Source organism: Pomacea canaliculata, linkage group LG9 (genome assembly GCF_003073045.1).
Source record: "Pomacea canaliculata isolate SZHN2017 linkage group LG9, ASM307304v1, whole genome shotgun sequence".
Taxonomy (NCBI): domain Eukaryota; kingdom Metazoa; phylum Mollusca; class Gastropoda; order Architaenioglossa; family Ampullariidae; genus Pomacea; species Pomacea canaliculata.
The window spans coordinates 8591962-8618078 of NC_037598.1; the positions used below are offsets into that span (position 1 = coordinate 8591962).

The 26117-nt window shown below is 43.7% G+C and overlaps 1 protein-coding gene across 1 annotated transcript in view; it reads right to left on the bottom strand.

Moving 5' to 3' along the window:
• Nucleotides 1-26117, bottom strand: part of LOC112571725 (protein Wnt-5a-like) — a 104488-nt gene that overhangs the window by 76876 nt on the left and 1495 nt on the right. The gene's annotated exons all lie outside the window — the stretch shown is intronic.

Genomic DNA, 26117 nt, shown 5'->3' on the forward strand with positions numbered 1-26117 from the left:
TACAGTGACATTTCTTGCGTTATATATATGTGTGTGTGTGTGTGAGAGAGAGAGAGAGAAATCCTGGTTTTTGTTTTTTTTTTTGTCGTTTGTCACGAAATAAGCTTTTTAGTAGATGATTTTATCCAAGTGTAAACTAATACAAATGTTTTAAGCACGATTACGTCAAGCTAGGCTAAAATGTGAGGTATGAATAATAAATGATGCTAAATGAGGGCATGCTAGGTGTTTTAAATACATTCCAATTTGCATTGAGCGCACCTCAACGACTTTTGTAGGTTAAACATGAAAACCAAATGATTCTATTTCAGAATTTTAGCAAACTCTTTCTCGTGGTTTGGAAACAATAATAATAATATCTACGAAAAAAAAAAAATTAAGAAGATTAGAGGGAAATCGGGCTGCACGTGCTAGCTATTTTTCGCATGGGTAAAAAACATGAATAATAAAAACTTTGACCCATGTAGCGCTTCGGTGTTTCACTCTTCACCCGACCATCCATCCTGCCGGCCAGCCAGGTGTTGGACAGTGCTCCAGCCACATTACAATCCATCTACCTGTGTTGATAAACTTGTGTGCACCCGCTAGCGTTTTGACTTAGTAACTGTCTTCTGACTTTTTTTAAGGGTAAGCAATTAGACGAGTAGAGTTTTAGAACCTGAGGCGTCCGTGACCGATACCCGTGTGGCACAGAGTACTTTTTCCTGTCGGCCAAGCTCTGAAATTTGGTACTTGAACCTCTTAGAAGGTAAGGCAGATAAAGGAGATTGGAACCGCCTACACACAAAAAAAAAAAAAAAGCTGGACTGGAGAAAAAGTTCAGTCTCTAACACTTTCCCCAACTACCCTCCAACGACCCACAAGAAAACTAGCATAACTTTAAAAAAAAACATAGACTGCATTTCTCCTTTTTTTCTTTTTCTTCTTTTCTCCCGCCATTTGTTGCTGAATTCGCTCCTCGCTAGAAGCTCTGACACGGTTTGGACTTGAGAAGGGAGGGATACAAGGGGAGCACTCTAGAAAGAGTTATCTTTCGTTTTTATTGGATTCATGTTCGTGGTGTTGGAGCAGCTTCACGCTCCCTTTTATTACAGGAAGCGGGCCATAACCGTAAGCCATTTTGGACAGCAAGGGAAAAGGCATATGCACACATTGTCATCCCAGCTGGACTTCATCCCTTTACAGCCCTTGTGTCCGGGATGGCGATGATGTATGATCAGCAACGATCCTAGAGGGCGCTACAATCAGGCGATTGAATACAGAGAGTTTATTTTGTTAGGCCTCTGAGGTCATCCACAAAAATCAGCATACAACATATTACAGGGAAAATATGTAATACACGATAGAGGAAGAGCAGCATTTCTCTTCTTTATCAGTAGATATGAAAAGCAAGGTTACACAGTATTATTTGTTGTTGTTGTTGTTGTTGTTGTTGCATCAATAGTTTAAAGTTATTAGAATTAAAAAAAATTTTTTTGTAATGAAACATTTTCGTAGATTTATCAGACAGGGACAACATACTGTTAAAATGAAACTCATCCTCTTCATTGATCTGATACAATCAAGTTCTCACTATTGAGAGAAAACATTCGAGCTTGGATAGATGAATCTGATGATTATCTTAACCAATAAAACTTTTTGGCGACAGATTAATAACGTATACTGTATGTTTTAAACATGTAAATAAAAATCAACTATTCACGATGAGTGTATTTAACAGGAAATTAGTTCAAGTGTTTCCTATGAAACCTGTTTTACTAGTGTAAACGATCCAGAACACACTTTCAAAAGCTGAAGAGCGCGCTTCAGGGTTTTGTTTTGGGTTTTCTTTTCCTAAACGATCCTATACATCGAGAAATCACTGACTTCTCAGAATCAAGCATGCACCGACCTAAACTGAACCCTGGGCTGTCTATCGAGGTCCTACTCACGAGCTCACAGGCAAACGTCAAGATACACACAGTCATTGTCCGTCGTCAGCACCCGACACGCGCGCTCCGCCTTTCATCGGGTGAGAGGGTGAGCACCGTGCGTGGTGTCGGGTGCACGAGAGGTTAGAATTTTTCACACCTTTTAACCGTAACGGTTAGCAGGGGGAGAGGGGTAGGAAAAAGGTGAGATGGTTCTATGTACATAGGAGGAGAAGAGTGTTATAAAAGGGAGGAAACACTAAGTGTTATGAAGACAAAGAGAATGACAGTTTTCCTAAGAATACAAGTAAACTTTCTGTCAAAACGGATTGTCGTTCATTTTCACTCACAATGACTGGTGCACTCAGCTGCATAAGTACATCCAGTATTCCGAAAGAAACGGAAAACGAGGGAAAAGGGGACAGAAGTGATGTAGGGAACGGGTGGAAGGGGAAGCGTCAAAGAAAAGACAACTCTCTGTGTAAACCCCACCCCACCCCACCCCAACCCAACCTCCGTCATGTCAAGACACATCCGTAATCTCTGCCTTGTGTTCCTCAAGTTTACACGCCGGGCATCTCAGGTTCCTGCACTCTCCCTCCTCCATCCAGCACGTGCGCTACAGAAGTATGGCGGCTCGCACACGAAGAGTGCTCTCCCTTGAGTGGCGCTGTCCGTTGCGGTTCCCAGTCTGCCAGCGGCGCAAAGGGCCCACCGCGGGACGGACCGCAACCACGTAAACACACTTCTGTCTGTGAACATCACTCAGGCTTTGCTGACTTGCCCCAAACGCTTACAATTCTTTTTTATTGAAACCTATGAGATCAGAAAGTATGTCTCCCACATTTTCTGGTGAAGCCGGGTGGTGTGATGACCGGGTGGGAGCTCGCAGGCGGCTTTTGTAATCCCATGTGTGTGTGCGCGCGCGAGCTTTGTACGAAAAGTACTCGAAGAATGTGTTTCCATTATAATGTTTCAAGTAGTGTTTTCAATACTTGTTGACAAATGTTTACAATAATGTCTTCAATTTTTGTAGACTTCAAAGCGAGGAATGATTTTTAAGAGAAAATGTGTACGTGCATTTATTTTTTACTTTTTTTTCTGTGTGATGGATGCTACTACGTCTTAAAAAAATTTCTCCTCCTACTCCCCTCCCTCCGAGATTTTATGCGGATGTCAGCATGAATCAGTATCACAGAGGAACCAGGGCAGGGAGAAGATAAGAACAAACAGACAAGGTGGAATGAAAATAAGTGGAAAAAATTGACACCCTCGTATGTGCAACCACACACACACCAGTACATTATAGATATGCACTTGTAGACATGCTTTTAACAAAAGTAACTCTATCTCCGTCCTTCAGCTTCAAGTTTGCAAAAACGACACAGGTTATAACAAACATCTGCCAGCAAGTATTGAAAACACTACATGAAACATTATCAAACACATTAAACCATTTAAAACACCATGTTATTTATTTGTAAAAAAATAAATAAAAATAATTCTTTAAATTAAATCCATTTTTATTATATAAAAGCAAAATTTATTCTTGCAAATATTTTTCACATTACTGGGCTGATATAAACTGGGTTTTGCGATGAAATCCGGATGGTGCGTCAGGCTGCGCCACCTACAACTGTTGGGAACAACGCCTGAGGATGGAGAGCTCTGCCATGTATGCATGTAGCTCTGTTGACACTCATTATGACACGCCACATAACTCAGCGGTCGACTTGATAGTCATCTGTTATCTAGCTCTGTGATGGGCCATCAAAAACCTATTCACTGAGCTTGGTGGAGGGCTATGTACCCCGGCACAAACCTGGGTGTGCGGGCCCACACATAGTCCAGCCATCCAGCGGGGAAGGGGGACCAGCAGGTGAGCCAAGGGAGGAGGGAAGCAAAGGGAGATGCTTGCAAGCTAAGGGAGAGAAATCCATCAGCCATCAAGAGCCTGAGGGGAAAGAGAACACGAGAATAAAATGTTATCATTGTCATCTCTCCAGCGACGAGAGTCCCTAATGACTGTAAAGGATTAGAGACAGAACAAGAACAACATCCGAGTGGCAATGATCTTCAGAACAATGTCTAGGGTGGACACGGTTCTCTCAACGCCTCGTACCCGAAAGTACCTGATTCTAGTCGCTAGACGAGTGAATATTTTGATATTCAGATGCTTCCTGAGCTCAGGGTCTTGATTTATCGCCCTACCCTACCCTGGGGTTGTGGTTTAAAAAATTACAAAATACAGAGGGTTACCTAGCTATGACTGTGACTGTGCAGTGACATGTGAGTGGTCTGACGTGTCTAGGCTCGGTATGTCAAAGGTGGAGAGCCTAGTCATCTCCTTATACTGTTGTTTTCGTTTCAGATAGCTAGGTATTCCCATCCGGTTGGAGAATGGGAGAAGCGGGTGAGCGATCACAGGAGGTCCAGTCAAGCCTTCAACCCTCGACGGACCCATTAACCACCTAGCTGTGAACATTTCTTACGACAGATTTCGTATGGAAGCTCTTTTTTTTTTTTAACAATTATGTCTGTGTGTTTCCGCCACTGCACAAAAGCTTTCCAGAGTCTGGTCGTATCGACGAATAAATGACAATAAAAATTGACGACAGCGAGATGAATGGCAAGAAGAAAAATATGGGCGTTGTGTGAATGAAAGGAAGGCAAAGAAGAAAAAAGAAAAAAAAAAACAACGAATAAAGTGCATTTATAATGAAGTCAGATGAAGTCCAACAACAATGCAGGTATTTTCTGCATGAAGCTTAAAAAAAAAAAAAAATGACAGAGAAAAGGCGAAAGGTCATAGGTAGAGCAGAACAGCGAAGGAGTTGGATGGAGGGAAGTGAGGACGAGTGGGAGGGAAATAGCTGAGAAGATGAAAGGCGCTATAACGGAGATGGTAGAAATATGAAAGATATGAGATGATAACCTTTAGGGTGCAGTATTATCTGCGTCATCATGCTGTCTTGTCTCTGGATTCCTATCTCCCGGATTTCTGGTTATTATTCGAAAGGGCATGTGAAGGCTTTCTGAAGGTTGGTAGATGGCAGGGGCTGTCGATGGATGGGGTAGGTATAGGCCAGGGTAACAGAAAAAAAAGTGAAAGACTGAATTTCAGATATGCTGGTTCATTGTGAATGGCAGTACAGGTTCTGAAGCTCTAAACCCTCTAAAGCCCCCTTTCAACCCCTCTCCTCGTTTGCTCCTTTGTTAACCCCTTCCCTTCCAATAAACACCTTTTCAACTTACAGGTAATTTGGGTGTCTGCCCTTACCCGATCCACCGTTAACAACCTTTTTACCTCCGCGTGTCTCCCCCAGTTAGCGAGAGCAGTCTGTGAGCTTGTTCCCACGTCACAAAATGTTTCCGCCAAGGTTCGGCCTCTTTCATCTTCGGTTCTTGTTTAATTCATCCAGACAAACTCTTTACCTCAAGGTAAACTGAATTTTTTGTTTTGAAAAAAAGTTTTATTTTAAAATGACGCCTAGTCACCGTCAATTAAAAAAAAATTAATAGAGGAGGAGAGACAAGAATACATCCTTACGTCCATCATGGAATCTATTTATAGCAACATTTATTCCTCCTCCAGCCTCCACATCCCCCCACGGGGCTGTGACAAAGAAAAGAAATGGTCGACAGTTTTGTATAAGCCAAGCTGCCAGCAGGGACTGATCTGTCACTTACAGTAGATTGTATCAAGCACTGAGGCGCTACGCCTGGCCAGTCGGTGCTCACAAAGAATGCAGACCAGCCTCAGGCTCAACTCACAATCATCTCATGCTAGCCTCATCCTTTCAGCTGCAGCAGGGAGGCTGGGCCCGCTGCTCTTCCTCCTGGCTGCACTGCTGCTGTTGTTGTCTCTGTGGCTCATTCGCTCCACGATTCGTAAATGAACGGTCGACATCCTACTAGTCACGATGAACCACTTCCTCCCAACGGTCCTCCCCCACGTACTTCCCTCCCTGGTCTCTGTCATACGAGTAATTTTTTCCCCATGTTCATAAATTTTTATTCTTGCCTCTTATTACATACCATCTTTGAAGGTATTTAATTATTAATTTATCTTAAAAGAAAATATTGTGTGTATTTTTTTAATTAATTATTTTATTTCATCATTTCTTTTATATTATTTTGAATCATATCTTTCATTGTACTGCACTAAGATCTACGCTTTACAAACTGTATTTAGAAGGACGGTTAAAGTGCATATATATATATAGACATTTAAAGTTATTGACCACTTAAAAAGTCGCATCTTAAAGATGTGAAGATGATTAAAATAAATGTCTTTTGAGTTTTGTTTATTTCTCTGGCAGCAGTTTGAACAAAAGGAAAGGCCAGGATGTGGTCTAAGGCAAGTAAGTTGTGGGTTCGTTGACTTTCCTACCCGTTTCCATAGGTGACATTTGTTTTGAGATCTCTGAGATATTTTCTTGGTTTTAACGGAATTCTTTTAGATATATATATTATCAATCTTCTCATTGGTGTCTTAGAAAACTATAAAATAAAATAACTAAATAAATTTTAAATAATATGAAAAATTGTCGGATACTTGCAGTTGATACTTTTAGTACATCTGCACTCGTTGATGATGGTCTTATTTTTGTCATCCTTATTTTCTTTCTCCGTGGTGGAAGGATACATCAGCATCTCCTCTTCCTGTTACCTGACCTTTGTCAGGTAGAGGGGTCGTTAAAGGCGACACCGCGGTTTTTCGTCAAGCCCGGGAGCTGGGGAGAGGTAGGGGGCGCTGGGACAGCCAAGGTACATCACAAAGATTTTACCTGACATGTATTCTCATCACACAGCATCGTAAAATGATTGCTCTGGTCTTGTTCTATTACAGCTTTCAGAACGAGACCACAGAGGGTTGATACAGCATCAGGTCACTCGGTCAACGCCGGGATCCAGAGAGCTGATGCATGCAGCCCCACCATCCACCAGATTTTTGGTAATCACGTGATAAATCGATTCTTGTTGTCCTGGTTAATGTGTGTGTAGGTGTGAAGGTGGCTTACTTAATGGTTCATTGTCCTTGTCCTCTTCGTCATCATCGTCGTTGATGTTACCGCCTTTACCTTGCTAACTCAGCGGTTTTAAAAACCTGCCCGTGAACTCTTTCTCCATTGAAAACATTTGTTATTCATCCGCCATAAACAGGGATCTGCAGACCTTGACCATAGAGTAACCCGCTGCCGCTATTCACCTACCAACGGTAATCCGCCGGGATGACCGGAGTGGTGCGAGGATAATGGGAGGTAGTTATTAACCGTAAGCTATAAAGAGGGGACGGTTGGGGGGAAATCAAGTTTATGCCTGAGTGAGCTGAGCACTCATTCAGGTAGCGACTGTCATGTAGCAAAGGGTGACAGCCAGGTCACTGCTACTATCAACCCGATACTTTCTCTAGATGCCAGATTCCAAAGCCATCTTCTTTTGGGAGGACATTCCGTGCATGTTTTCTGAAATTTTTATGTTTAAGACTTGGATTGACAACTTCGTCTACTCCAACAATCTTTCCTTTACATGAAAACAGATATTTATCTGCGCAAATACCAAAAATATATATCAGTCACGTGCAAAGGACGAAAAATACGTATGTAAAACAGGAAAAATTAAAACAAAACTTTCATCCAGCGCGAATACCGAACCATAATTGTTCTGATGACATTCGTCATTGTGTCACCGCAGTCTCCAGAAGTACGCAGTAAGGAACTTCCCTTTTGAAATAACAGCTAAATGCTACAATTTCTCTACCTCCCAGAAGTCTCCATCTTCGGTCCACAGACATGAAACTTGATGGCTGGCCTCCGAGGTATCCGCTCAAACTGTTTCTTGTCCTTGTCTATTTCCAAGGCATCCTGACCTCAAGTCCCGCGTTAGATTCCTCAAAGCTTTTGTTCTGTTACTAAACTGTCACAGTTTAGTATAAGGCACTCGTCTGCGTCTCAAGAGATCGCGCATTCTTCTCCCGATACTTTGGTGCAATATCTCCACAAGACAGTTTCGTCTCAGAAACCACGAAGAGCAATAACTTTGCCATCGACTTCATAACAACGTCACGACTTGCTTCCCTTTAAAGAAAAACCTGATTTTCTTTTAAAATACAACCTAGTAACGGGTAGGGAGTGGTGTGGAGGGATACCTTCCCCACTTCCGGCGTAAGTAAGTCAACTCCAGATGTTGTGGAAGGCGGAGGATTATATTCCGAGAATGATGTGTGATGTCAGCGCTTGTTGTACAAAGGTTCAAAGTAGAAATCGTGAACTGAAATTACCAGACCATGGACTCTCCCATTGTTCACCACCACAGTCTTAGGGCGGAGTACAATTACTCGCATAACTTATTATTTGACATCACGACCATTGTGGAAGGCCAAGTCCGGGGAAAGCAGCTTTCAGTCTTCGATCTCTTCACAAACTTCTTGGAGTCTACCTTGGCAGGGGAGGATTACTCTGCAGTTCGCTCGTTTCGAGTTACTTGAGGAAGGATAAGCGTAAAACAGAAACCTGTCTCCATGTTCCTGAGATCCAGGGTGGACCAAGGGAGACGTCTGACATCATTAGCAGTTGTCTTCTCTTGTTTCGTGTTCTTTCTTCCCTTTTTTCTTTCAGTCTTTCGTCCATGATTATTGCTGCTGGTTTTCCAGGTCGTAGTAGTTGTCTCTCACAGCCTGTTCACTACAGTCAAAGCGAGTTGTCACTTAGTACATGAGGTCTTCTAGTATTCTCTCCCTTGCATTTACATGGCCAGACACCTTGTAACACCATACCTACCAAAGGTATATTTATTTTTATTTTTAAAAATGATGCCACACAATGTAAAAGCTGGGTAAATATATTCAGGTAAAGGTGGGAAAATGACTCAAGGGACCGCAGGAAAAGGGTAATCCTGACTTATCTACTCCTTTTTTTTCATGAACCCTTTCTGGAATGTCAAGCCAGCACCAAGTCTCACGGTCAGGTGGGAGGGTGGTTTCAGGAACGTGGAAAGGATTACGAAGCACCTGTGTCCTACAAACTTTGAAGTGGTCAGAATGGCGCGCGCTGACCTCCTGGGTTTTGTTTCCGTTCCGCGTGACGCCTCGTGCGGGTGGGCCTCGCGCCTGCATGCGGGGTGGAACTTTGTTTACACAGGCCACAGGGTGACAGTGACTTCCAGTACACAAAGGACTGCCGACTTCCCACATCGGACACAGAATGCTACAGTCAACCACGGCATATCAAATAAGGGCATGTCATTAATCATTATGGGATATAAACGGGACGAGGTGAAAGGAAGTAGGAAAGAGTTCCCTCTTCTGTTTACGAAAACAAAATAATGTTTGTCTGTTGCTCTAGCTGACAGTAAACAATCTCTGGAGTCTCTCTTTCTCGCTATGGGTGCAACTTTGTTTTCATGAATCCTAACCTGAATCAAACATGAGTTATACTCGCAAGTTAACAAACCACAAAGCCATTATAAATTTGTAAAAAAATTTATATTATTTTAGAGGAAAAGCACTCGTGAATTGACATATTCGTACTTCTGACGTTGCTGGGGTGTCGCAACATCTAAGGTGGAAGGACTAGATACCAATGTAGGCGACTTCCTGCAGGCAAACTAATGAGCTTACAAAAGATATCCCAGCAGATGGAGGAAACATCAGCAACACAACTAAGAAGTAAATCCTCGCATAATCAACGGCATCTAGAGAGGACCTCTGTTGGTCTGAGGAAGTCTACGAAAAGCACATGAAGGGCTGGTGTTCATTATCGAACTTAAACTTCTTTCTCAAACTTAACCCCAAGCTTGGCGAGAATGTCGGTGTGCATGAGAGCACTTAACTGCTTACTTACTTAACAAATGGGTCAATGCGGTGACCTTTTGTCTTTTTTCGGACGATTCCCTTTGGCCATTGGTTGTTTCGAGACAAACAGCCAATCAACAATCGTTTTCTTCGTAAGCGCGCCACTCTTTTGTGTTTGTTTCCATTGACTACCAAAACAATTTCACAGAGATTAACCTGAGTGTGAAGATGGGACAGCAGTCAACAAAACTATGACAAAGAAGAACGATCGTCTAGAAAACTGGAGAACTGTGCGATTCTGCTACTCACTTAGTGGAGGAGCATAAGGGGGCCTCATCGAACACAGGCTGCGAAGAAAAAGTTTAAACTTTGGATAAAAGCTGGAAGTTGCAGTTAATCCTGAAGAGAATCTGTGAGATGTGTAATTTGAATCAGTGAAGGGACGATATACTGTCAACTTATAATAATAATCCCATGCTTCTGTATGAATGTGAACATAGATAGCAGAGCGCTTTCATATTCATGCATCCCATCATGATTGCTCGTTTCATTGTTTGTGAATTCAGTTTTCGTACTTTTTACTGACAAAAGAAGAAACAGTTTGCGACATAGTCTTCTGAATAAATCAAAGTATAATACACTTACACTAAGTACAAAACAGCACTTTGAGTGTTTGCTGTTTTTCAAAACAAACACTTCCACCTGTTCACTACCTAAGATACTTCATCATGACCTCTACATGAATGAATTTGATAAGCAGAAAGAACAGAAGGAAAAATTGAAAGCATGCGTTGTAAATCATCTTCCATTGTATGTTCTGATTTATGAGAGGAAAAAACTCACCACTCGAAATATATCTTGCAACCATCCTGTCCCCTGCTAAACAACAAGACTGCACAAGTGGGTTCAGTTTGACGGATATTACGACGACAATCAAACCCGTCTACAGACCACCACGACCACGTGACAGCCGCCATCAGCTGCCCACACAGAAGTAAGTGACTTTAAACTGGACACAACAGGATGCTGAGACTGAGTAGTAGTGATTATGAACACGATTTTGTAGGTAGAGAAGACTTGTTGGACTAACGCTGGTGGGTTTGGAACTTGTAGGCTTACGACGGCGGTTGTGGTGGTTGTAGTGGTGGGAGAGGAAGGGAAGGAGGAGCTGGAGCTGATGGCATGGACCCCAAGGGTCGTGGGTCGCGACAGAAAGAGTAGCTGTGTAGTCTATGGTCATTTACTGCCTGGACTTCTCGGCAAATATTTGCCATCTGCTTCTCAAGCACAGAAAGCCGCATACTTAGTATCGCAGCTACGCACAGACAAAATATATCGCTACACAAACATTTATCCACGGTAAACCCAGTCACACCTGCCCCTCTCCTTCTTACATCTCTCTCTCTTTCTCTCTCAACCTTTCTCTCTCACACACATACATACCGTGAGAAAATTAAGGCCGAAATGTTTTACCTACCTGTATTAAAAACTTTTAAAAATATCTTTTGCTACATATTAACTTCCACAGTTTCTTCATTTCACCACACCACTACCCGTTCTAATTTCGACCAATATCCTAATTAAGAGAGCCACCCCACACATTTATGAACCAAAAAGGAAAGCTGAACATACACAAGAACACGGACACTGGATGTTAACCGGGGTGGGCTGATGTCTGTGGGAGGGTTAAGGGGACTTGTGTCGCAAGCCTGTTTCAACTGCCATGCCCTATCGCTGCTCGCAGATATGCGTACCCGGGGTGGGATGTTGTGGGTAGATTGGGGAGGGAGGGGGTCGGTGACCTGTACATGCGTGGGAGAAGAGTAGAGAGCGAAGAAAGAGCGGGTAACACCTGTAGACTACCGCTCGGACAACACGTACACGGGTGTGCGCCATTGAGTAGCAGCAGGCGCTGGCAGTGGGTGCAGTTCCTCTTGTTTGATGAGGGATATCGGAGCGACCTCGGGTATCCGCCTAAATAACGCTGACTTGTCTGCTCCTGAAAGTTGCCGTCTCCTCCACCCCTTTGTCCACCTAAGCCTGTTGGAGGCACAAAACACTATCAAATGGTCCTGGCATTATGCTTCAGTGCAGACGCTAAACGCGCAGACAGACAGGTCAGATAAAGGTAAAGGTCGTCCTCTAACTGTTTTTAGGTCGTTTGGGGAGTAAGGTGGCCATGCTTTTTTTGGAGAGGGGGCGGGGGATAATCTTTTTTTTTCTTTGAAGGTGTGGGGCTCACTTCCTCTTCCCCAAGACAGATGGATACGATGAGAAGAAAAAACGGAAAGAAAGTGAGAGACAGAGGCTGCAAACTGAAATGGTCAACACGTCCACATGGGACTCGCGGTAGTGCAGTGGTTAATACACTGGCTTGTCGCCATTGCAGTGAAAGGTTATGGGTTCAGATCTCTTCTGAACACTATGCAAGTGGCAACTTTTCGCAGAGCCGGCCGTCGGGGTTTTCTACCGGTACTCCGGTTTCCTCCCTCTTCCCTCCCCTATAGTGCGAAATCACATCTAGGTGGAAGCACGTTCCCGCCAAACCAACCATTTTCCCAAATATTTACCAAACAGTGGTGTCATTCATACTAGTAGCTGTCAAATTTCCAAAGTCTATTAAACAATTTGTGTGGATGAACCTTAAGAACCTGCTTGATAAGGCAGTGCCAGAGCAAACATTACTCACTGAAATTAAATGCATGGGTCTACTCGCGAATAACTTCTGGTTATTTTCCCAACTTCCGGTTATTAATTTATTGACTGATTAATTTTTTTCGAAAGAGAAACGGAACAAAATGTTGAGCTTCAATGGTTAGTTGGTGGCTTATTTCGCACCAGAGGATCGCAAGCGCCCTCACAGGTAAGGACACCCTTTTGTCTTTACGGACAAATCTCGCAGAAACTCGTTTATTTCGACGAAAGAATCTCGAGTTTTCTCGTTCGTTTGTCCCAAATAGTCTCGCAGTATCTTGTTCGGCTGTCTGCGCGCTGGGACGTCAGATCTCGCGGCAGGACCCTAAGGTTCCACGTCACACACCTATCATCCGGGACTTCTTATCAGCCCCCGCTGTAAGTTATGTCCGCGACGCGACGTGTATCTACTGTTTCACTATTATTCGCACTGAACCGGGCCGGTCTCTATCGTAGATATTGTAGAATATCAGTTTTAGTTTATGCTCATCTACATCAATAGATTAAATCCCTTCTTTCAATATTCTACAATATATTCCTTTCTTCCGTCCGACGCCTTATCTTCTTTTGCCTTCTCTCTTTCACTTCTTACATTTTTTCTCTCTCTTTCCTTCTAGGTCTAACTGGTTTGTTTCTTTTTTTCACGAAGTTGATCGATTCAGAGGAATTCGGAGAATGCCATACAACTAAACTATTTACCTTTGTTGGATTAACAGGACATGAGATGGTTGCTGTACTCTAAGACTTTGGACAAGGTCAGCTTCTGATGATGAGAACTTATAGGTAATTATCAGGAGGTCATAATGTCTAAAGTTTATTCATAATATTTTCAATTACTCGCTGTCAATAGCACCAACAACTCACATCAATCTTTAAAACAGCAGTGTTCATGTGTGTGTCCTGGATCACCCTCAGATCCAGGTGACTGAAAATGAATCGAGCCACCGCTTTTAATATACAGTGCAACAGCCTCTAATAAATAATGTCAACGACTGCAGACAGAAAAGCACCACATTACGACGATGGCCGCGAAACACCTGGCTGACTGCTCCAGGTTGACTCAACTTCAGCGTCTCCAAAAATTTACAGCCACCTACAGAGGTTTCAGTCCCTACCACCATCATCCCTTCCTCACGACCACAGTATACCTGTTCTCAAGAATGTTTTTGGGTTCTAAATAACAATAATATTCCAGAATAACTAATAATAATACATTATCACATTATGTGAAACAGCGTCTAAACACTGGGCACTGTCAAATGTTTGTTTATTTGTATGTGATCCCTCATTGGAGTCAACAAAGACCTCTCTCCACTCTTCCAGCAGGTGAGGCCAGGGCTCGGAGCAAAGATCAGCTCGGTGCTCACCCTTATAATGCTGACTGTCGTCTTCGCCTCTTGTGACTCAGGGGAGGGGAGGAAAAATTCCAAAAAGGGAACAAACGTGAAGCTCTGATATCGGGTCATAAAGCAAGACAGGGGCGGCTTATAGAGGAGAAATGTGTCATTCGGAAAGCTTGGCAAACACCGCCATCTCCTCGACCTTCACCTCAAAGAATCGATAATGAAGGTAAGGACTGGAAATAAATTTTCAAAGCTCAACTGCCATTCCTTGCGACTGTCGGCCTGCACACCTTGTTGCACCCTGATCTGTACCCGGCGACAGACTGCGGGGTGGGGACACGGCAGTTACTACTGAAGCGTGCCTTGCGGAAATTCAGATACAAAGAAGAGATCAAGAGGTGTATTGAGCACCACACACACACACAAACGAGCTGAAAATTCAGAAACTGGCAAAACAGTTTTTCCTGCACAGATATTTGGCCAGCGTGACAGCGGAGCAAGGGAGGGAATCGACTCAAGCCGATTAGTCAGAGCAGCGCCAGGCGCTTGGGGGGAGGCCATGGGAGAGCACTCGGTGCACCATGCAAGACAGATGTATGGAAGAATGCTAGAAACGCGCTTCGTTTAAACAAACAAGCAATAATAAAGAACGAAGGAGACAGCTGTTAAGAAGGGAGAGATGGAAGGATTAACAATTAAGACGAAAATTTAGTCGAAGTGCATTCACGCCGAATGACAATCTTGGTAATATCTGAGTGAGAACAAAGGAAAACGAACAGAGCAGAAAGCAGAAATGAAACTTTAAATAAACTTTTAAAGAAAGGAGCTGTGTGGATAAACTTCAAACAATAAATAATTAAAAAGCGAGAACTGCTCTCGACGGTCTCTCCATACAGTAAATATGCAGTTCGGTATCAAACTGTTATTAAGATGTATGTTTGTTGTTTAATGTACAGAAATGCTGTTATCTACAACAGTTATTTAATTACACATAGCTGATATCCTGTAATACTTTCTTCTATGATTATTTTGTGGGGAAGGAGGATGCAAGTGTCACCATTTAAAAGTTCGTCTTCTGTTTTTATTCCTTTTCATATTTTTACTCCAAAAAACTTTGTATCTTTTAGATGAACTTTTATATAACCACACACTAACTTCAGTATTAAAGCACAAAATATAGTTGTAATAATTCAGTACTTCGTTAACGATGTTATGTACGCACTCGTATCCTAACACACCTATCTTCAATATCTGTCTGCAAAAGACATCTTTGTCAAATATTTATCTTTAACTTCTCGAGGTCCTAGAAGCGAGGACTGAAACGAATCGTCTCTCAAAAAAAAAAAAAAAAAAAAAAAAAAATGAAGACAGCTTTGAAAAGGCTCTGCAATATTGCGGACATTGTTTATATACATTTCGTAAGTACACATCAAAGCAGAAAGGTGGAAAAGGATTTCTTTCTTTTTTTATAGCAGCGATTTCTTTGATATTTTTTTCCCTCTCTCTCAGGTTTTGCTTGGCGCATTAGTACTTGGAATGATATGTAGACAACAAGCTCAGCTTCAACCTACATGTGTACGTTACAAGTCCATCAACCTGCTCAAGACCGGCAGCTGCAGGATAAAAGAGACTTTTCTGAACGACTTTCGACACTTTCCGCACACAAAGCATCCATCAGGTCGTGTCCTGCCTCCTTCTGCTTCAAGACCGACGTCTGTCTTCAAACTGACCACACACTGTCTCCAGTGAACCACTCTACATTCCCGTCTTTACATGTAGCCATCAAAACTGAATTACATTTAACAACAGCTAAACTCTATAATTGGTAAGTTACCGGGGAGTCGCCAGAATGGGTGGGAAAGGGAGACTCGCAGGTGAGACGCCGAACGTCACGCGGAGTGAGCGCAAGGTAAGCCCACCTGTAGTTGACAGCAGCAGGAGAGAGGCAGGGCAAGAACACACCTTTGTAGCGATGCCTCACCTTTACCACTGGGTCATGCGGTCCACCTCGTGGCACCGAGAGAGGGTCGGGGCGGTCATGGTGTGAGTTTCACGCAGGACTCTTGTGATGAAACAATGGTCTGTCAGGTGTCACGGGATGCGCTTCTAACGACGGTGGCGCCGCGGATGCTGTCAGAGCCTGAAACACACCTTGACAGATGGCCCTCGCCGGCGACTTTGGCGACAATTACAAAACCGTTTTGTGGAAACGGAAGGACGCGATGACAGGTTTTTTTCAGGAGGTCTCTGATTATTGTGGAGTGACCGAAGTGACCGCAACATATATGAACACGAGATACGTGTGCGGGTATCTGCGGTATCTGGGTAAGATTTTATACTGCGTGTGCTTGCAAGTAATCATGGAATGTGATTGCATGTGCGCTGGGGATAGGGAGGGTCCAAGAAACAAGTATACAAATCAAACCCAGGAAGACCTATACGCGTGCGCGTGGGAACAAAAACACAAACACGCGCACGTACTCATATGCACGTGATCTCTCTCACTCACACACACAGAGAGTTCCACCACCACTGGAGGTGGGATGCAGGGGTTGGTGAGTTGTGGTGGTGAGTAGGTCAGGGGGGATAGATTGAGTGGAGGGAGGGAGAACGGACTCTGCAACCCTGTCGTCAGGGGTTTAGCGGCTGACCGTAAGCCTCTTTACGTGGCGGGCAGGAGTGTGAGAAGGTAAGGAGTTGGGCGAGCGCCCCGCGCCTTGCGTGCGACAGGCGACAAATTGTCTGATCTATTAACAGGTGTAGGGCCTGACAGGTGTGAAAGACAAAGCCTCGTACGACCCGTCGCCGCCGCTGTACACAGAACAATGCCACTGATGACGCGGCAGGCTCCCCCCACTCCCTCCATCCACTTAGTTCTTAACTCCCCTTACCCCCCTTCTCTCACTTTTGTGGAGAGGACGGAAAGCATCGCTCTGTTGTTCATGTTGTTGTTAATACACCATGCTCATTCATTAACCGTTTCTCAACTTTCTTTTTTATGCTATCATCATCGCTATGGTCTCGGAGGTTACCACTCTCGTGAACTTGTGCAGTGGGAGTAACCGTCCATAATTTGAATAATTGTTTGTTTGTTTTTCCTGACACTTCTGACAAGAGACGAGAAAAAAAATCCCCTCCGAAGGCTGCATTAAATGAACAAAGGTAAAGAAAAGCTTCAGGCACCGATTTAAATTCCCAAATGACTCACAAAAAATAATTGGGGAAATATTTGAAATGAAAATGGATCTACGAGGCCGTTACTGCAGAGGGTAGAGTGACGATGATAAGAAGATAGACAGGTTTGACAGTCAGCCAACAAAAATGGTTGACTTTCTTCATTTTTTTCAGTTTAGGGAGGGGTGGAGAGCTTGGAGGTTTATGACTGTCTGTCTCTTTTTTTCTTTTCTTTTGGAAAGCTTCCTGCATCCGAATTACATCCATGCAGTGGTTGCCACAGGAGTGGTGTGCCCCTTGCTTATTTGTCTCCCCTGCTCGCTCCTCTATCATCATAATGTCTGCAAAAGCAATGACTGCAAATGAAATCCTTCATAGAATTAATTTTTATCTCGCCTTTTTTTTTCTTTTTTGTAACATATTTGAGAAATTCTAATTCCAACGCTAATACCACGGACATCAGCATACAAAGCAACGAAATTTGTATTGTCCTTCCTTATCTTTGTGGACTTTGACTGTTTATAGTGTCGCTCACGTTCGTCACGTGCCACGCAGAATGAAAGTAGAACCAATTACAGAACTGCATGAGCAATGAGCAGGCTTTGTGAACAGGCAATAAAATCGTAGATGGCAGCCATCGAAGGGGTTTGGTTTTTAAGAAATATATTTATTAACATTCAGCCAAACGTTGGCCATTTCTCAAAACTTAACAAACGAATTTTTTGTCTCCTGTTTTCAGCTGAGTAATCGACACATTTCTGCACCCAGAATACCTACAAGGTAGATCGGCAAAACCCACGCATGCGTACGAGAAAGAATCCCTTTGCACGCCAAGAAGTTCCGAGAGGCGACAGGCTCCAGACGGCTGCTGATGTACTCAAGTCCTGCACCGCGCCGGCGCACTGCACTGTGGGTTACAGGAAATCACAATCTCATGCAGCTTCAAAGCAATCATGTCGTTGCCCGTGGGAGGTGTGCCAGGAAGGAGGAGGGTGTTCCTTCCGGGGTCGACATCAAATTTCCTCCTTTGTGTTCATTGTTGAACTCTTACCTCCACTGTCACCGTTGGGCCTTAATACAGTCCATCCCGCTAATTGGATGAGTGGTACAAAGTGAACTTGTCCATCCACTCAAGATCTGCAGGCTTCTCTAAACCAAGCAAGAGATGCTTTCTTTCTATATACCATGGTTTTAGATTAGGAGGAGATTCCTGGAAAAATACTTATTGAAAAAAATGAACAAGGCGACTTTTAAAAAATCTTTTCATACATCTAGGTTCATCCTAGTTACAGAGAATATTTGGGAGGGGACGGAAGTAAGGTATGTGGTAACGGAAATGCCTCTAGGAGCCAGAGGTAAATATAGTACTTATTGTTTTTAAGGCAGTATCTGTCAGCTAAGGCGGATCAGGCGGCCATGAAGATTGATTATCTGTGTTCAGTGCAAGTTTCCCATGAGGGTAATATTAAAGCATCTCATTCCAAATAACATTCCCCTGATATAATTAAATGCAGAGTTTATCTTAGTTATTAAAGATCTTATTAAAGATATTTAGTTATACAATTTTATGTGTAAATTAATGAAAAAGCGGGATTGGAATCGCGTGTATTGGGTTTCAGGGTACAAACGTCTTACGTAGGCGGATAATTCCGGGTACCCTGCATTTCGCAGACTAAATGAAGAAGACAGTACATAAAGAGGTCAACTTCCCTCCCCTATTATTGTCCAGCCTCCCACCCTCACCCCCTACACCAACTCCTAAACCACGACACATCCTCTCGCAAATATCATTGCCATCATCGTCGACGTCATCGTTACCATCAACAACTTTGGCTGCTTGGTTATTGATGTTCGACATCGTGTCAGCGACGAAGCCTGTCACCTCTATCATTATCATATGTCGACCTTCACCACCACTATCACCTCAAAAATCATCATAGACACTACATTTCAAATATAAAAAAATAAATTCCTCTGCCCTTTCACTTGGCAGACAGCACGAGGTGGCAGTGAGCAAAACATGCATTTGTGAGAGGCGTCGTCGAGGGCTTTAACCTGAATAATTTCCATTGCCTGATGCCCCGAGGCCTATATACCTTCCACATGTGATTCATCTTTGATTTTGCGCTCTCGATGTTGTCATCCATATTCAGAAGCCAAAACCAACTAGCAAAGGCTGGAAGGGAGAATGACAAAAGAGGATAATGCATGGGAAGGGATGAAGGAGGAATGCACCTTCTGTTTGCGTGATGCAGAGAGAGGGGAAGGTTATGGAAACGAAGGAAGTGGATAAGGAGGGGATTGGTGGGGTGGACGTGGAAGAGTAGAAAAGCAAGATAAAAGAATTAGAACGGAGAAGTAGCTCACATTATCATAACCCCGAAATTGTCATGGAAGTCTTGATAGACATGGGTTGTTAAGTATTTACAACTGCGTTCTTGTTTACAAAGTGTGGGGTGAAGATGCGTTGCGTGGCGATCGCAGGAAAGGGGTGTGAGCGGTTATCGATCAATGTCATCATGGGTTCGAATCTTACGTTTCCTCTTCGCACGCTTCGTTGACTCCAGGCCCACTCCGCGACCTAACGTTTTCAGAACATCTTATGCTAAAATAACAAGTGCCTGGTGCCTGTAACGACCACGGCCACCCCCCCTATTTGTATCGACATCACCAGTGTGCAGTCAGACGACGAGACAACGATCGTCGTCGTACCAGTTAACCCTTGCGCGGAAAATACCAGGACTCGCCCAGCCGGATGGCGGATATTGCACACTAACAATCCCTGCCGCGTTAGGTGTTGGGTTATCTTCGGATGCCTTGACGCAGATGCAAACCACTCACCCACCCCCCAACAAAAGTTTTAGGAGAAGGGATGATATGGAGGACTGCTATCTAGCTGACAAATCACACAGGCGTATCAAAACCGAACCAGAACACTCGAGGGACTAAAGGAAAACAAACCGACGCAACCTGACCACCCACACCAACCAGCCCCTTCCTCTCCCCCGCACCTCCTTTACCCATCCCCGGCCTGCTTCAGCATTTTACCCCTCCCTACCCTCGGGTCTTTTACAAGAGACAGAAGACGGGTGTGTAAGGAAGTGGGAAATGGAGTGTAAGACTTACAAAAAATAAATAAATAAACCACCTATTGGTTTTGTCATCTCGACCTGTCCCGGGTAGGAGAGGGTGGGTGTGTGGCCGACAATCCCATTCATCTATCTACCCTCTGGTGAGTAAAAGGAAGGTGTGTCGGAGGTCTTGATGGCGCGGCCACACGGATCGGAAGCATGGGTAATTAGCCGGGAATGGCGGACAAGGGGGTGTTTGGCCATCCTGCCAGACGGCCAGCCTGCCAGTACGGCGCGCAACGTAAAGCGGCGTGACGTAAATACATACGCAGGTCACGTGGGCGCGACGACCTGTGTGACTAGCACGGCTGCGGCTGATAACTCTGGTCCTCTCCCAATGTTGCCATGCCTCATCCTCCGGAAAGTCCTCCATCGGGTGGAGTTTCCGGTGAGATCACAAAACGAAGGAAAGACAGAAGACTAAGTGAAAGAAAACGAATGGAGAATGAATTCAATGGTTGCTTGAATGAAAGGAGGCAAGGAAGAATAAATACCAATTAAAATTGTAAAATGAGCTTTCTTCTCGGTTCTTGACTGATCCTTCCTCTAATATGTTAATAATAATGTCATCCTCTAAGCGTCTTTGCTCGGGGCCAGCTTTCTTTTTGTGGAGGCGGTGCACATATCCTCTCCCTCTGGTGTCAGAAATATTAATAAACAGCACAATAAATAATTGAGGAATTATGAAAAAGAGCAATAAGCTGACCCGGATGACTTGGAATATTACAGTCATTTTTACAGAGGTTAAAGGTTAGAGACCAAAAGGCATGCTTTGGTTGAGTTTTTAGCCTTATCGACAAATCAGTTCACGATACTGCGTGCGTAATGATCACGTGACAGACAACGACCAGGCCAGCGAACTGCTTCAGACAGGTCGCCACGCAGGCACGGAGGGCAGGCAAACTGCCCAAGGAATAGTCAGCATCACAAGGTCGAGATTCAATCACGATACGAGATTACTGGGCGGAGGAAAACCACCATCATGCAATCATAAAACAGAGGAGAAGGGGGCATAACTCTCGCGCTCGGCGCTACGTCCCTTTCCCCATCATGGCGTCCTTACGATGCGGATTCGTCGCATCCCTGTGATGATGGGCTACATGTTTGGAGGATTTAATTCCAAGGCAGTTGGGATTCTTTTCGCAGACCAGGAATTGGTAACTTGGTTGGATATGGGTAGGCCAGCAATGCCGCTAAGTTAGTTACAATTATCCGAGATGTAAAAGTAAACAAAACAAATAAAAATTCTCATGAAAACTACGAATGAAATGCATGCTTGCAAATTATTTCCTCTCCCAGACAGTTCCACAGGTACAGTCCATGGGTCAACAGGCGGTGCAGATTGTGAAATATTTTGATTTTAAATTAAAATTATGACATTACTTTTGGACACGTAAACAACGGCGAAAAGAAATTATCATATAACTTATAGTGATACATTGATACTTAAATTATAAGTAATGATGAAATAAAACTGTTATCAAATTCGTATCATCTCTCTCTGTGTGCGCGCGCTTTCGCATGCGGATTGCACGTGGAAGCGAGTTGGCCAGAGCACTGTTCACGCGCGTGCAGGTAGTAGATGCGCGAAGCAGCGGGTGCCTGGGTAACTGTGGAGGTAGGGGGGTGCCTGATGTTTTAAACACCTGAACCATCAAACTCCCTGCGACCGACATCAAAGCGAGTGACATACCGCCATCACAAGCTGAAACTTTCCCTCCACGTGCGAACTGAGGATCCCTAACCCCGCGGGCAGTCAGCAGTTAAGTGACAGTTTTACCGCTCTCCCCCAGCCACGGAGTGAGAGACTTACACCCCACAACATGCTGCTTCGCTGAAAGTCGCTATCTTGTGGCCTTATGATCATCTCTAGAGAGAAGACGAAGCAAGCCTGCAGTTGTGAAGCCTTGCTGTACACTCAAGTACCAGCATCCACCCGGTAAATATCAGGGGTAGGGTTAAACTCTCAGGGTCAAACAGTCCGAGGACAAAGCTGTGAACACAGTTCACCTTCTGTTCCACATCATCGTCACAGATGAGATGGAGTAAAGTCCACGTGACAGACAAAAAGCTGGACTGGATGGTGGACCAGCCAGCAAGACAGTAGGGTAGGAAAATGTCCCGGCAGGTAGCAAGTCAGACGCACAAGATAGTCAAGCAGACAAAACCATTTCGTGTAAAAAAAAAAAAAAAAAAAAAAAAAAAAAAGGAATCTGGGAAGCCATTTGGGGCGGTCTGAGAATTTAAACACGGCTGGCTGTCTGATACTGAAAGCAGATCTCCTCGCACTTCGTCCCGGTGGGTTTCATAGAGATGCACTGATACCAAACTACTGAAATAATTTCTTGGAATGAATCTTTGATTTTCAATCTGACGCGTTCTGTATTTGAATAACTCTTCCTGTTTCCAAACTCTCTTTCTTAATAAAGAAATAAAAAAAAATATGTTCACTACGGCTAAAAATATTTGAAATGATCCTTTTCTTGTAATGAGTTGGTAGAACCAACATTACCCATGGGGTGGAGAAGAGGGAGAGAGAGGGAACAGTCAAACGTCCCCGGCGTGTGATTCATCGATAATGAACCGTTGCTGTCAGCCTTGGTGTGGACTTCCACCCGAGTGTCGGTCGTCGCTGCCTGGACAATGACCAGGCCCCTGTGTGACAAATGGGCGGTGAGCAGACTGGCGAGGACGCCACACTCTGGGTATTAGAACCCGGGGCCCACACTTGCACCCGCACATCTGTGAACGTGCAGGGTACCGGGCGCCGAACATCTGTTCCGTTTGTACCTTGCAGCACGACTAACCATTTTTCCTGGAGTATCGGCAACTCCGGCACAGAGCCGGCCCCAAGTTAATTAGTCCCTCGACCCGGTTTCCTTGCGAACTGTCAATCAAATCGCCACGACACGCCCCCTTTGTTCTCTTCTTTCTTTTTCTCTGTTATTATTTATATCATTAAGGTTTCCGGCAATATTTTGCTGAATCAAGGTGTTAGAAACTCTAAACTATTTGTTACAATAAAGAGTATAAGAAAATTATCATGAAAAATGACATTTGGGTATATCATTCAAAAAAAAAAGTATTAGTTTTACAAATTATTTTCTTTGATAGTCCTCGTTTGTAATTAAAAAAATGCCAGCATTAGGAGTGCTGTAAAATATTTAGGCATCTCTCCAATTAAAATTCATGTCCTTAAATATATACATGCTGCATTTGATTTTTGTTGTTCTCTTTATATAGATATAGACGGGCGGTGGTGTCTCTCCCTGTCTCTTTGTCTGTTGCGGGTACACATGCACACGTATATTCGAAGGATGAGGTTTGTACGATATATGTCGGCAGGTTGTGTGCTCTATGTTCACTGGGGAAAGGTAAAAATAAAACCCTCGAACAATGACTACGACTAAAAAAATGACTCACGCTGTCCGACTGCTTGCTGGAGATGGCTAAAGAGTAAACAAAGATGGCTGAAGAGTAAATAAAGAGGTTGAAGAGTAAAGATGGATAAAGAGTAAAAAACGAGGGCTGAAGAGCAATGAAAGATGGTCTAAAATAAAGATACTTGGAGAGCAAAGAAAAACTCTTGAAAACTGGAGTTGGAGAGAGAGCATTATGGAAGAAATCTGACTTGGTATGAGTCGGTCTCCCGAAAATATAAATATTATTAAATATGGCGAGTCGTCGCTTCCGCCGCGCTGATAAGCTCTTGATAGCAGATGTAAATATGTAAATAGGACTAAATGTGATCTAAGGTCGCCATCGTATGTAGATACAGTCTTCAGCTCAAAAGGGTTTGGTCTGGTTTCTGTATCTTTTCCACTTACTGAGCAGTTTATTCAGGTATTAATACTGACTTAGAGACGAACCTTTAAACAAACACAAAATATTCTCCTAAATACCAGCCATCAGGTTTGAAAATAACCTCCTACACACACTATCACAAACATTACAATAAAAATAACAAAGCATACAACTGTGACAAAAAGAGGGAAGAAATATAAATTTGATAGAAGCCACAATATTTACTTACAAGATCTGTTCCCAAATTAATAACTGTTTGTTTCAAATTATTCTCATTTATTAAAGAAGTCAACAACGAACTTTATTACAAATCAGTATAGGTTTAATTAATGTTTGTGATTTTTAAAACTGCCAATAATTTTTCTTTTCAAGTACATAACATTTATTTACCTTCCACATGTAAAATCTGTATCTAAAATTAACAACATACCTACTGAAATATCACTAAAAATTATCTAACTCGGTTGTATAATATTACGTGAATCAGAAAGTTGAACTCATTCAGAAATGTTAGCTTTTGTGTAGACCACACAGAACACTTTGATGAACTGGTCCTGCTGGGCAGGTAAGATGGCAGCCGTGTACTCAACGCTTGTATTACTGATATCATTCATGTATTCATGGTCATAGGCCGTGACTGCTTTTTTATGGAAAATAAATAAATGATATAATAATATGAAATCTGTCAGCCACACACGCACACAGTAAGAAAACATGAGACGGAGGATGTAAAAACTTCCGATCGACTCTAAAAGAATTTTCTTCAACGACATCTTACAAGGAGAGAAAAAAAAGGTCAGCCGTTGACAGCGGAATGAGGACTTGAATGCGGATGATGTAAAATATCTGTGTAACTGTCAGTATTTCTGTTTATACGAGGTCATGTCGTGTGCTTCTGGTGTTGACAGCCTCTACCCGCATCACCCGCCCTCCGGCGCTGGTTAAAACAGTGGCAGGTGAATTCTTGAAATGTTTGAATCTTCACCAAAAGCGATACAGAAAAGAATCAGTTCGGGTCGGCCCCTCCCTTCCTCCACCCCTCCTCCTGCCCCCGGCTTTGGACCCTTTAGAGCAAGTGTCAGGTCGCATATACATCAGGGTGAAGAGAGAACTTTAATGGTGATGGGGGAGGGGTGGAGAGAGTGCGGGGGCGGGGAATATGAGGTGTGGGAGACACAGTGCGAGCAACAGGGGTTGCAGGTACAGACGTCACGAGGACATAACCTACTGCGATCCTCTCCCCCTTTCCCTGATTCCCCCATCCCTTAACCCTCCCCTTCCTTGCGGGGGTTGACAAAAAGGAGAAAGATACCGGCCGGCTACCTGTCAGCTGATCATAACTGCTTTGACGTAAGCCTTGTACTTCACCATCACCACCACTACCGCTACGACCACCACCTCCTTCACCTTCCCTCCAACAGGGTCTGTTGTGTCCCCCGCCTCATGGAATCTTTGGCAAGGTCTTGGTGACAGGAGAAACGAAGATGTCCACTGCTGGTACCTGAGTTGTCACCGTGGTCTGAGGGCATGCGCGGTTGTCACCGTGGTTTGAGGGCATTATCACAACGAAGCGAGGCAAGGGATAAGTTCGTTGACCGAGGGCACAGGTGACTTTGAGTCCACCAGCAGCATCTCTCAGTACCAGAAGGATGTGCGCTAGCATGAACTGGCAGTTTCCACGGAGAAAGAAGGGCAGGTGACACGGGGGCATTTTCCCCTCCCTCCTCCTGTCCTACCTTTCCCGACAATAAATTCTTTACGATCGTCTAACATCACGTTTCACGCCGTGATCGATGTGGTAAAGCAAGCAATCCGCGATTGTGAAGTTGTTGCTGGCGGACTACTTTGATACTGAGCCTAAAACCACGAAAGATGCAGTCAATGGAACAGTAGCTGCTGGTCTTATAAATCATTCCGCCGTTGGGATGCAGGCGGGGGTGAGGATGGAGATGAGGGGAGAGGTTTAGCAACTACGCATTTCGCTGGCCGCCTCTTACTAAATCGTCTAATGGTAAAGTAGATGAGAACTTAGCAACCTTGTGAACATCGCTTCTTTGTGAATCAAATATTATATATATATAAACACACAGAGAAAAAAAAGGTGTGTGAGAGAGATAGAATAAGTTAAAGTGGGATAAATTCAGACAACACAGCGGTAACGGGATAACGGCATGCAACCCATCACCATAAGGATCTTGTGATCGGCATTTTTTTTCAAGTTAAGTTTTCTTTAACTGTTCCTCCCTGCCCTCTCGCACTAAAGCCA